The sequence below is a fragment of the Lytechinus variegatus genome, chromosome 17, assembly GCF_018143015.1.
Source record: "Lytechinus variegatus isolate NC3 chromosome 17, Lvar_3.0, whole genome shotgun sequence".
NCBI lineage: Eukaryota > Metazoa > Echinodermata > Echinoidea > Temnopleuroida > Toxopneustidae > Lytechinus > Lytechinus variegatus.
Window position 1 is genome coordinate 4296105 of NC_054756.1, and position 11585 is coordinate 4307689.

Genomic DNA, 11585 nt, shown 5'->3' on the forward strand with positions numbered 1-11585 from the left:
TTGTTTATAGACACAAATTGATGGAATAGACAATGTAAAAAAAATATATTCATTATTTTCATATCTGTGGAACTTTACATATATTACATATCCCCATTCCCCCTCCCCCTCCCCCCCCCCCCCCCCTCTCTCTCTCTTTCTCTATCTATCTTCCTCTTTCTCTCTGTAAATTCATTATGTAGACAATATCTCTGCTTATTTTAACATTTTCCACTCCCTTCATCTCTATTTTTCTCTCGATATTTTTTCTTGATCTTCTTTTAATTATCATAATCCTCCTCTTCCTATATTGTTTTGTTCTCGTCTTTTCTTTCTGTATCATATTCTTCTTCTTCTCCTACTCCCCCTTTTCTCTTTTTTCTCCAGCTTCTTTGTCTTCTTCAGCCTTCTTATTGTTCTTCTATTTCTTCAGCTTCTTCTTCTGCACATTCTTCTTTGTGTTCATCACCAAATTTTATCATGGTCCATGCTTTTTTGACAGTCAAGTCACCCTGCAACTTCTTCCGCTTCGCATTTTTTCTGTATTTCTGTATATCTATTATATCCAACCACTTACCTTGTTAGTTTTCTCTGGTATAAAATTCTCCTCTGCAGAGGACTGTCTCCTCCTGGGTGATTCTCCTCCTCGGCACCTGGCATCAACTTCCCAATCTCTATACCCCTCCCTCCCTTTAAACGAAATGATTTAATCCATTTTACTGGGATGAATTAGCGTGTGATGACTGAGCGCTAAGCCATGTCATAACACCCGTAGACATCCCTCGCGTGGTAACGACCTATATGTTCATCTTAACAGTGTGGTACACCAATGATCTCGGGATGGGGTTGGGCGTGGCACCTATCGGACGCAGAATTTCTAAAAGCATAGTATGTATTGATAATTATAATGATAACGTCTTATTTACCCAGGGTAGCCACTTCAATCATAAGACTGCTCTTCCAGCGGGCCCTGCATAACATAATATGTTATTATCACCCTTCTCCAGTCTAAATGCTGAGCGCCAAGCAAGAAGGCAGAAGGTCCCATTTTTATGAGTCGTTGGTATGACTCGGCCAGGGATCGAACCCACGACCTCCAGTTCATGAGGCGGACGCTCTACCACTAAGCCATCATGCCCGCAAGCCAATTTACATAACATGTAAAGGCATGATCACACCGCCTGACCGTTGTTGGAGCGGTCGTGGAGCGGAGAGAAAAAAATCATCACCACTCGCTACCGTTCACCATTTTCGATTTCGATTGTTGTTTTTTTTTTCGATTTATGTTTTCGATTTTCCCCAATTTTGTGAGCGAAATTCGGCCCTTTTTCCCTACCGCTCTAACTACGCTCGGGCGGTGTGACCATGCCTCAAAGTCGGTTGTTAGCGTTATTCCATCTGCATTGGTCCGTTATTTTGTCATGTTTTGTAGGCTAAGGCTTTGAAGAATTTCATCCATTATGTACTGTGTGTCTGTGTGAGGGTGTGTGTGGGAGGGGTAATATAGGGTTTCCCAATATTGGTCACGCGCCGTCCTAGTTGGGTCGAACGCGGCATTTTAAAAGGTGCCGGGAGAAATTATCAAATTCAAAATATTTGGGTAAGACTCAACCTGAGGTTGAGAAACACCTGAAAAGATTATGCGAAGCATTGAACGTAAAAATAATATACTCTCACAAAGTAAGACCTGCCGCCAATTTATGTAAATTATCATTTCTTCTCGTTCGCTTTGCTCACTCACATTACGACAAACACGGTTATTTTATTAAAGGAAATGCTTTTTTTTGGGGGGGGGTATATTAGTAAAGTAATTGTAAAAAAGTGACGCGGAAATGCAATGTATATTAAAGTAAATCAGTTAAAACTCAGTAAAAACATCTCGTTAATTGCTGAAGTTAAACTTATTGCAATGCATTGAGTTAATCAAAGGTTTCCAGAAGACCTGATGTTCTTAAGGGTATCAAGCATTTGAAGCGTGTGATAACGACTGGGGTCACAAAGTTTGCTTTGCAATTTCTTGCTACACTTCAACCGTCCTCAGCTAAATTTCCTTACAAATTCTCTCACACATTTCCACTCAAACAAACACTCCACAAAGTTGAATGACTGAGTCTGAAATCCACGGATTACGAGGGGAAAAGTGCAGTGCTGTTACCCGAGTAGAGATGGATTTGTTTGAAACCTTTGCTGTGAACGCGCCTAACTCGTTTGCGGGGCATTAAGGAGAAGTCACGCGCGTACACGTCCACTCATCGAAAATTGGCTTGCGTTCCGGCTTCCTAAGTTATTGATCTTAGCCGCAGGGTGGTTATTGTCTTAAGTTGGGTTCACTACCAGTCTATTCTGTCATCATGCGATGTCATGCGCGGGACTTTGTATCTAGACGGTCAACCTTCTGCACTAATTACAGTCTAACGAGTCAAATTATTCGAGATCTAATATTGACCCAATAGCATCCCATAACATTGGAATAGGTTAGCACTTATCTGGGGTAAGACTATTACCTGGACTATTATCATGATTACTGTAACGCGTGTAGTATTAATCGGAAGATGCAGATCTTAAGTTCTGCCTTAAACAACGTGGACATTTTAAATCGACAAACTCCTCTGTTCTCACATGAGAAGGTTGTCATTGTTCAATAGAACGCAAGATGAATCAGTCATTCAATGTCGTTGATCTTCTTTGATTTGATACAAGTTAGTGGGAGGGGATGTGTGATCTACAACGTCAGAAAAGGCACATAATTATTCTTGAAATCCTGTTTCGAGAAACTGCTTTTTTGAAAGAAACCACACTTCTATAAAGTGATGTCATACAGAGTACACTATTCAAAGTTTGACTTTGTAATCGTATTATATCATAGTCCTAAGTTTCAGTTTGTCCAAAAGACCTGCGCGAAAGGAAGTGATAAAAGTGGTGTTCCACAAGGATGGTGGTTGTGCCATTCTTATTTTGTGTTAACATAAGACTCGTTACTTTATGTTAGAATTTATTAATGTTTGTTTTTCCAAGGATTCAAATTCATTCCATGTCTTCTATATAGTTGACCAGGTGCATGGGTTTCTCATAAACCTGTTCGTAAGATACGAATGAATGAATGCACGAAAGTTGACCCTTTCTTGTTCTAAATGATAATCTTTTGACTGATAGCGCTTGTTCCAATCATGCGTGAAGTCGTGCATTACTTTATGAACAGCTTTATAAAACACCCACTTGGTCAATATTGATTAGAAATTAATGAATATGATTAATGGCTACATAATGAAAGCATTAACAATAAACCGTCATTAAACATGATAAATTTAACGAGAAACTAATTTTCTGTTAGTATGAATGCAATTAGAATATCACTATCATATACAGCCCAATGCATATACATCGATCTATAATACTCATAAGCCGTCCTTTTTATTCTTAACTGGCAGTTCAATTTGTTTTCTCATTCATGCAAGTATTTTCCATAAGACACTGGGGATTTGTTGTTATTTAAGACAAAGTGATTTGAAGAAAACTTACAATTTTTCCGTCCGCAAAATAATCGATTCTGTCATGAGCAGTGTATATTTTTTACTATTCAATAGTACTATCATCTCTTCGTCGTGACCTCCTCCATAACTTCATTAAAATCCTTGGCGGACATGATCATCAGTTATACCAGTGGTTGAGGTAGGGAGGAAATAGGATTGTTTACCATCTAACTTAGATAACACGACAAAGGACGGTTCGAGGAAAGAAGATGGCCCGACGGTTCGGCATACCTTGCAAACAGAAACCCGCTCGCAATCCTTCATAGCTCGGTGGAGGGGGGTAAATGCGCTTTTGCTTTATGTCATTTGTGATATACTAGTCAAGATGTTTTAATCATACTATTGTGTAGGATTCGTCTTCTGTGTTTACACCAAAGATTCTCTCGCACTCAGGAATTCCGTGACTTTGTCGTCAGATAACTAGCCGGTATGTCTATGGCAATACAGTCGAACGCCGCGGGCTAATTCAAGTTAAAGACACGCAATTCGAAGATTTGTATAAATTAGGCGATATTGTTGAAAGCAATACGCCTTTTGGCTGGTCGATGTTCGGGCAAACGAATGGAAGGTGGATTACGGCGTATACTTCGTCGAACTCAAGAAGGGGGACGTGTTATTTTAGACAAGGTCTATAGAAATTGCTATCAAATTTGTCATTTTAGATGTGAAATGATACACATTTGCGTAACATATACCAAGACGATAAAATTTGGTCCCGTGATATAAATGACCAAAAATCAAAATCCTATCTGTAATCGCTTAACTTATCCATTTTTATTATCTATATCAATACGTTTACGTACCGAAACAAAAGGCCGAATTCGCCGATATCATTCTCTAGTTTATTCATAATAATATTGGTGCACTGTAAAAACACTGATCCAAATCTTTAGCATATTGTTTAAGCCTATCACTCTAACAACTATTATGTTAAATTCTAAACAAGTTATTCAAAACGTTTCAACAATTGTTTACAAGTTTAAAAATATTGTTGTGAGATTGACAGGCTTAAACAACATAGCAATGTTTTTTTACTGTGTGGAATATAATTTTCTTTCGTGCCTAAATATTTCCGTAGGTACAGCCATCGAAACTATATAAAATACAAGAAATACACGGGATTGCTCGTTTTAGTATTTTGGAAATCGCTGGTAGATATCATTAAGCGACGGGATGAATGGGGCACTGTACCCCGTATTCAAAGCGCTTCGCCATGCTATTTCGAGGGGTAATAACCCCAGCTACAAGCTTCGCATCCCAATACCGGATCGGATCACCGATGAAGTTCATTGCTTACTTAATTCAATTAATGGGCCGGCATCACTACTCCAATAGTCTTAAAGGAATCGGGACAGGTCTCGAGTGATATCATACTCGGTCATGGCTCCAACAGAAGGTCCATGTAAACATATAGGAAGCAAAGAAGAATATTCGAGATTTCCCAAGAGGGAGGAGTCCTTTATATTTAATCTCCCAAGCTTTGTATACAGTTAAGAGATTTACATGCATATTTCAAGTTTCTATATTATTCATGAAGTGAAGAAAAAAAATGCAAAGTCTGATTATTTCTCCTGAGAAAGGATTAAAGAGATTTTCATTTTGTGTTGTTTTTAGCTTTTCGCATTTTCATGGAAATGACTGAAATCCGAGTCATTGGTAAAAGAGGTCACGGCTATTATAAAATCAATTAGTAAATGACATTTGATAAAGGTTAGACGTATTAGGTTAAATGTTAATAATGACATTATATCACCGAATGAAAGGGTTGGATGGATGTTGACCCTTTTGTATGAGTCATATTTGACTATTCCTCCCGTCAAACCTGACGAGAACTCAGTCATTTATGGACAGAAATAGTAAGAAGCTTGGTTTGACATGTTTCATCTGGTGTACCTTTTTTCCACACGCACGGCATGTATCAATTCAAATCAATTGAGTTATACGATGCTGTCTTATACCAAAAGTATTTTGTTCCATTTTATGCGACGTGCCCACTAGTTTTTGCTGCCCACTTTAAAACTTACCCTTTTTTGCTGAATCTATATGTCGTTTCTTTGGAGTTGAAACCGCCTGTTTGGTCTGAAAATGTTTATGCTGGCACTAATTTTGTACGAGATTTTTTTCATTGCATGGCAGATTGGTGGGATAATGGCATTTTTTCTTTATAGTGATATTGTTTCTTTATCAATTTTGTTCGATTGTTAGAAATTCTGAAGAAATCAATCACTTTTATGAGTGAATAAAATATGCTTAAGATCAGTGAATAAAAGTTATATGCCTTTACAATAATTAGAAATTTCTCACTATGTATATACTTTTAAGAAATTGTACCCTGTGATCATGTCTATTTGCAGTTATACAGGTCCTAATGAGTCTGATTCATGCAGTATATGTTCTCTTCTGAACAGGAAATGCGTGAGAACTTACTGGTTTTAAATGTCCCTTAATGTCAGAAACATATACCTGTTAAGAATTCAAACTCAAATACACTTTAACACCATACGCCTTTATCTTTAGAAGGGGTTGCTAATTCTAGCAACCTTGCTTGTTCTGATCTTCACCTTATTATACTGAGATCAATGGGGACCCACTTCCATACTAAATCAGGTCTTTAGAAATCATGGAACTTTTTTCTGCGACGAGTTTCTTTCCACTCCTTGCAAGAGTTGCGTAGGGGTTGTCTGGCACCGTATGTAGCCCCAGGTATAGACATTGGCGTATAGTGTTTGTTTGATGATGTACTTGAAGAACACACGAATGCAATAGCACGGTTCCGAGTTATGGGGAGGATCGCCGGGGTAGGTCAAAGAAGAAGAAGAAAAAGAGTATAGATGAAAAAAATAAGAAAAAAGATACGATTTGGGGGAGTTTGTCGAAATAGTTCACAGCAAAAACTGTGGTGTTAACCGGTGTACATAGAGGACCACACCAGTTATTTTACACCGGTGTTAAATTGGTGGTGTTAGTTTTACTCCTATAGGTGTTATTACAACACCTTTTGTTGTTACATTTAAACTCTTTGGTGTTATGTTTAATCTCTAGGGTGTAATTTTAACACCTCAGGGTGTGGTCCTCTATTAACACCCATTGGTGTCAGTTTTAACACCGCAATTTTTACAGTGTTGAGACTATCATGCTAATCCATACTCATGATGACAACGATTCAACTTATGACACATATTTGGATATAAAAAACAATACACATTATGTTTCATTTTTTAAAATGATATTTGCCTCTCATGCATGTTCTGTTTATAGGCGTCCATTTCTTTTATCAATCAAAAGGTGATCGATGAATAAGTAAAAGCTTTCTCATTCATTGGAAATATACCGTATACATGATTGGGGTGTAACGCGGGAATATCGATAGCATCTTTGAGATATATACCAGTTATTGTATTCTTGATACCACAGCCAGACAGGTGCAAACGACGCCAGACCGATCAAAGCTATTACGTTATTTTCAATGACATACAATCGGTCGGTTTGGAGTCAGTTTCATTGGTGTGACCGGGTATTGTGCTGCAGTCACACTACGGAAACCGACTCCATACCGATCAAATCTATTACGTTATTACCAATTACATACCATTGGTCGGTTTGGAGTCTGTTTCATTGGTGTGACCGGACATGTGCTGCAGTCACACTACAGAAACCGACTCCAGACCGATCAAAGCTATTGCGTTATCACCAATGACAAAACCTCGGTCGGTTTGGAGTTTGCTTCATTGATGTGACCGAGCATTGTGCTGCAGATCTGCAGTCACACTACGGAAACCGACTCCAGACCGATCAAAGCTATTAACGTTATCACCAATGACATACTACCGGTCGGTTTGGAGTCAGTTTCATCGGTATGATGGTAGTATAAGATATGATCTATCTCATAGTTCATGTAGTTATAATGATAATATACAAAAATAAATAATAATTAATAATTTAATCTCTTTTGATATACGATGGAATGGTGAAAGTGCGTTTTTAGTTAGTTCGATGCTGTGTCATAGTCATATTGATGCACGTCGACGATTATACATTTACCGAGTCGAAGATGAACACATTCGTGATTATTTCCCCACAGGGAAAAGGATAATCATGCACGAGATCATTCATATTCATATTTCTTCTTACACTTGTAACTAAACATTCGACAAATAGTTCAGCTTTGGAAATTGGTATTTTATACATAGAAATTTGTTCAGTATTGCATGTCTAAAACCCGGTATTACTTTACGATATTCGAAACTGCCCAATTTTTTTTCCAAGAAAACGGCAATCAGTGTATAGCAGTAACTACGTCCTATAGAGTGTTGGATATACCTTTATGGTAGTTACTATACGTCATTTTCCGTCAGGGCATGGGAGTTTTAAGAATGAAAATGGGAGAATTTGGCGCTAAATCTGGAAATCTTGAGTTCCGGGGCGGAAATGCGATCCCCAAAATGCAGCATAATTTGCAGGACCGGCCCAGTCAACAAAGTGATAAGTCGGTTATAACCCTCAGGGTTTGGTGATATCTTTCCCCCTCGATTGCCGTCGTGTAGATATTCATTCAACATATTCAATGTGAACAGTTTCGGATGGATAAAGGTGTGAGTATGATTAATGAGGACGGAAATAAGGGTGACGATTACATTAATCCAGTCTTTACCCTCAGTTGGTTTAAGGAAACGTCGCAGAAAAGAAACCAATTGAAAAATGTCCACCCAAACAAAAAGTGGATTTGAAAAAAAGAGAAAAATCCAACAAGCATAACACTGAAAATTTCATCAAAATCGGATGAAAAATAAGAAAGTTATGACATTTCAAAATGTTGCTTAATTTAACAAAACAGTTAAATGCACATCCTGGTCGGTATGCATTTGAGGAGAATGATGACGTCATCCACTCACTATTTATTTTATTATATGAAATATTCACATTTTCTTCTCATTTTCAAGTGAAACAACGATCTTCCTCCCTGAACATGTGGAATTAGAAGTGTTTAATACTATATCATGTATATGGTTCAGTCAAGTCGCTCCCTGTTCTTATTGTCAAATATGTAAAAATTCAAACAATAAAAAAAAGAAATAGTGAGTGAAGGACATCATCGACTATCTGAATTGCATGTCACTGAACTGTGTATAACATTTTTTTTAATAAGCGAAACTTTAAAATGACATATACATATATATATTTTCTTATGTAACATCCAATTTTGATGAAATATTCAATGTTATGCTAGAAGTTTGATTTTTCTATGTTTATTCAAATCAACATTTTTCTGGGATGGACTTGATATTTAAGATACCAACAAGGTATCCAAAATCTCTCAATAACAAAATGCAACATACCTACTGTTATCCAGGTTTGTCCACTACTATTCTTAAAAGACGGAAAAATTTCTTGCATGCTTTTTTGTACAAAACCCCAAACATAATCAATATATTTAATTGGTGCCAGGTAAAAATGGCAGTGGTAAAAATGGCATACTGCCATTGTTACCTCTGCCATTTTTACCTCTGCCATTTTTGCCTCTGCCATTTTCTGTCATTTTTACCTCTGCCATTTTCTGTCATTTTACCTCTGCCATTTTTACCTCTGCCATTTTTACCTCTGCCATTTTTACCTCTGCCATTTTTACCTCTGCCATTTTTACCTCTGCCATTTTTACCTCTGCCATTTTTACCTCTGCCATTTTTACCTCTGCCGTTTTTACCTCTGCCATTTTTACACCGAGTCGTTTAATTGTATTCTTGATTCCTAGCATAATGTTAATGTAGTTTTCATGTATTTCTTCCAAGATTCGAGGGGGGGGGGGGTAAACGCGGGTTTGTTATGGCGTAAATATATACCATGTATACATATACGTTCACAGGGAGAAATAAATTCGACGTATTTGCCAAACTCACTCGTTCACAAGGATGTATATTGAAGATGTTTATCGCTAGATGTATCCAGCAGCTACTTGTTGTCATCTCATAGAAAGATATTCCATTATTTCATCAGCAAGATGAAGACTCTCCGAGTGGATGTTGTCAGAGATGGAAAGAAACACTGATTGTAACGCTCTCCACCAGAGAAAAGATTGTGATGAATTCAAATGAGTGTGACTGTATACGGATCAACATCATTGAAATATTTTTTTTCACCAGGCTGATGGATTTAGTTCAATGAAGATCATTTTATTTATCAGCAAGATGAAAAAAACTGTTTTAAGTTTAACCTGCATTCACCCTTGTAAAATTCACAATAACGCCCTACGAAAAGGATGTTCTTTGCTTCGGATTGAAGTTGACATGCTTGGGAGAAGATGAAAATATATGGAGAAACAAAAAGAAGAAGGAGATGAAGATGACGAAGAAGGTGAAGATGAAGGTGAGGAAGAAGGAGGAGGGGGAGAAGAAGGAGAAGAAGAAGGAGAAGAAGAAGGAGAAGAAGAAGAAGAAGGAGAAGAAGAAGAAGGAGAAGAGGAAGGAGAAGAAGGAGAAGAAGAAGAAGAAGAAGAAGGAGAAGAAGAAGAAGAAGGAGAAGAAGAAGAAGAAGGAGGAGAAGAAGAAGGAGAAGAAGAAGAAGAAGAAGAAGAAGAAGAAGGAGGAGAAGAAGAAGAAGATTAAGAAGAAGAAGAGGAAGAAGGAGAAGAAGAAGAAGAAGGAGAAGAAGAAGGAGAAGAAGAAGAAGAAGAAGAAGGAGAAGAAGAAGAAGAAGGGGAAGAAGAAGAAGAAGAGGAAGAAGAAGAAGAAGGAGAAGAAGAAGAAAAAGGAGAAGAAGAAGAAGAAGGAGAAGAAGACGAAGAAGAAGGAGAAGAAGAAGGAGAAGAAGAAGAAGAAGAAGAAGAAGAGGAAGAAGAAGGAGAAGAAGAAGAAGGAGAAGAAGAAGAAAAAGAAGGAGAAGAACAAGAAGAAGAAGATAAGAAATTAAAAGGATGAAGATGTAGAAGGGTGATGTGTGAGCCAGGCTTGCCCTCTTGTCTCTGTGATTAAAGGAGAATGAAACATTTGAACAAGATGGCTTGTGTGAAAACAGAAAAATCAAAGATACAGATCAACGAAAGTTTGAGAAAAATCGGACAAAATAATGAGAAAATTATGAGCATTTGAATTTTGCGATCACTAATGCTATGGAGATCCTCGCCTTGGCAACTGCCTCTTTTACCACATCTATCAGTAGATCATGTATTCTTTTTATAGGAGGGCATTTAATACAGATGTTTAAAGAATACACCATGGATAAAGAGTTTGTATCACCATAAGAAAAAGCAAAAAGAGACATTTTGGGGGTATTATATAGTCCATCAACGGGGAAAGTTGTTCACATGTGACATCACACATCCTTGTCGCATTGCCAATATGAGGATCTCCATAGCATTATATTGATTGCAATATTCAAATGCTCATTAACTTTCTCATTATTTGTCCGATTTTTCTCAAAGTTTCTTTGTTCTTATCCTTTGATATTTCTGTTTCCACAGAAGCCTCCTTGTTCCAAAGGTTTCATTCCCCTTTAATCAATTTATTTACATGCATGCATAGTAAATCGTTAAATTTTTACAATTATTGTACGGAGATGATTATTAATCTTCAGTTTTAAAAAAGGGCATCGGCTTGAAAGCTTTAAACTTTTATCATATAAATTCGAAAGAGATTCTTCTGATCATTAAAATGATATCAACTATTCCTTTTCCTGACCGATACCATCTTTCGTTGACAACACTATTTTCACCTGTGTATTCGTCAAGAGGGCAAGAGGTTTCCCCGACAAAAGAACCGGTAATTCGGGTAAAATCTTTGTCATCCATACAAGGTAGACCGTCCCGCCATCTGTATCGGAGCGCGATCGCATGCCTCAATCAATCCGTGATCGAGGGTCCACGATCCCCGGATGATGACGGGGCGGAAACCAATAATGAAAGGAGAATGAAGATGGATGGATGTGGTGTTGGGATAGGGCATGTATCGAGAGGATGGGGGATTAACAGAGCCGTCATACAAACAATCCTTGCAATACCACCGCGCGATTACGCGCTCCCAAACCATGTTTTGGCGGGAAATAAAAACCGGCTTGGTTTACTACTAAAACAAAATAGTACACTCA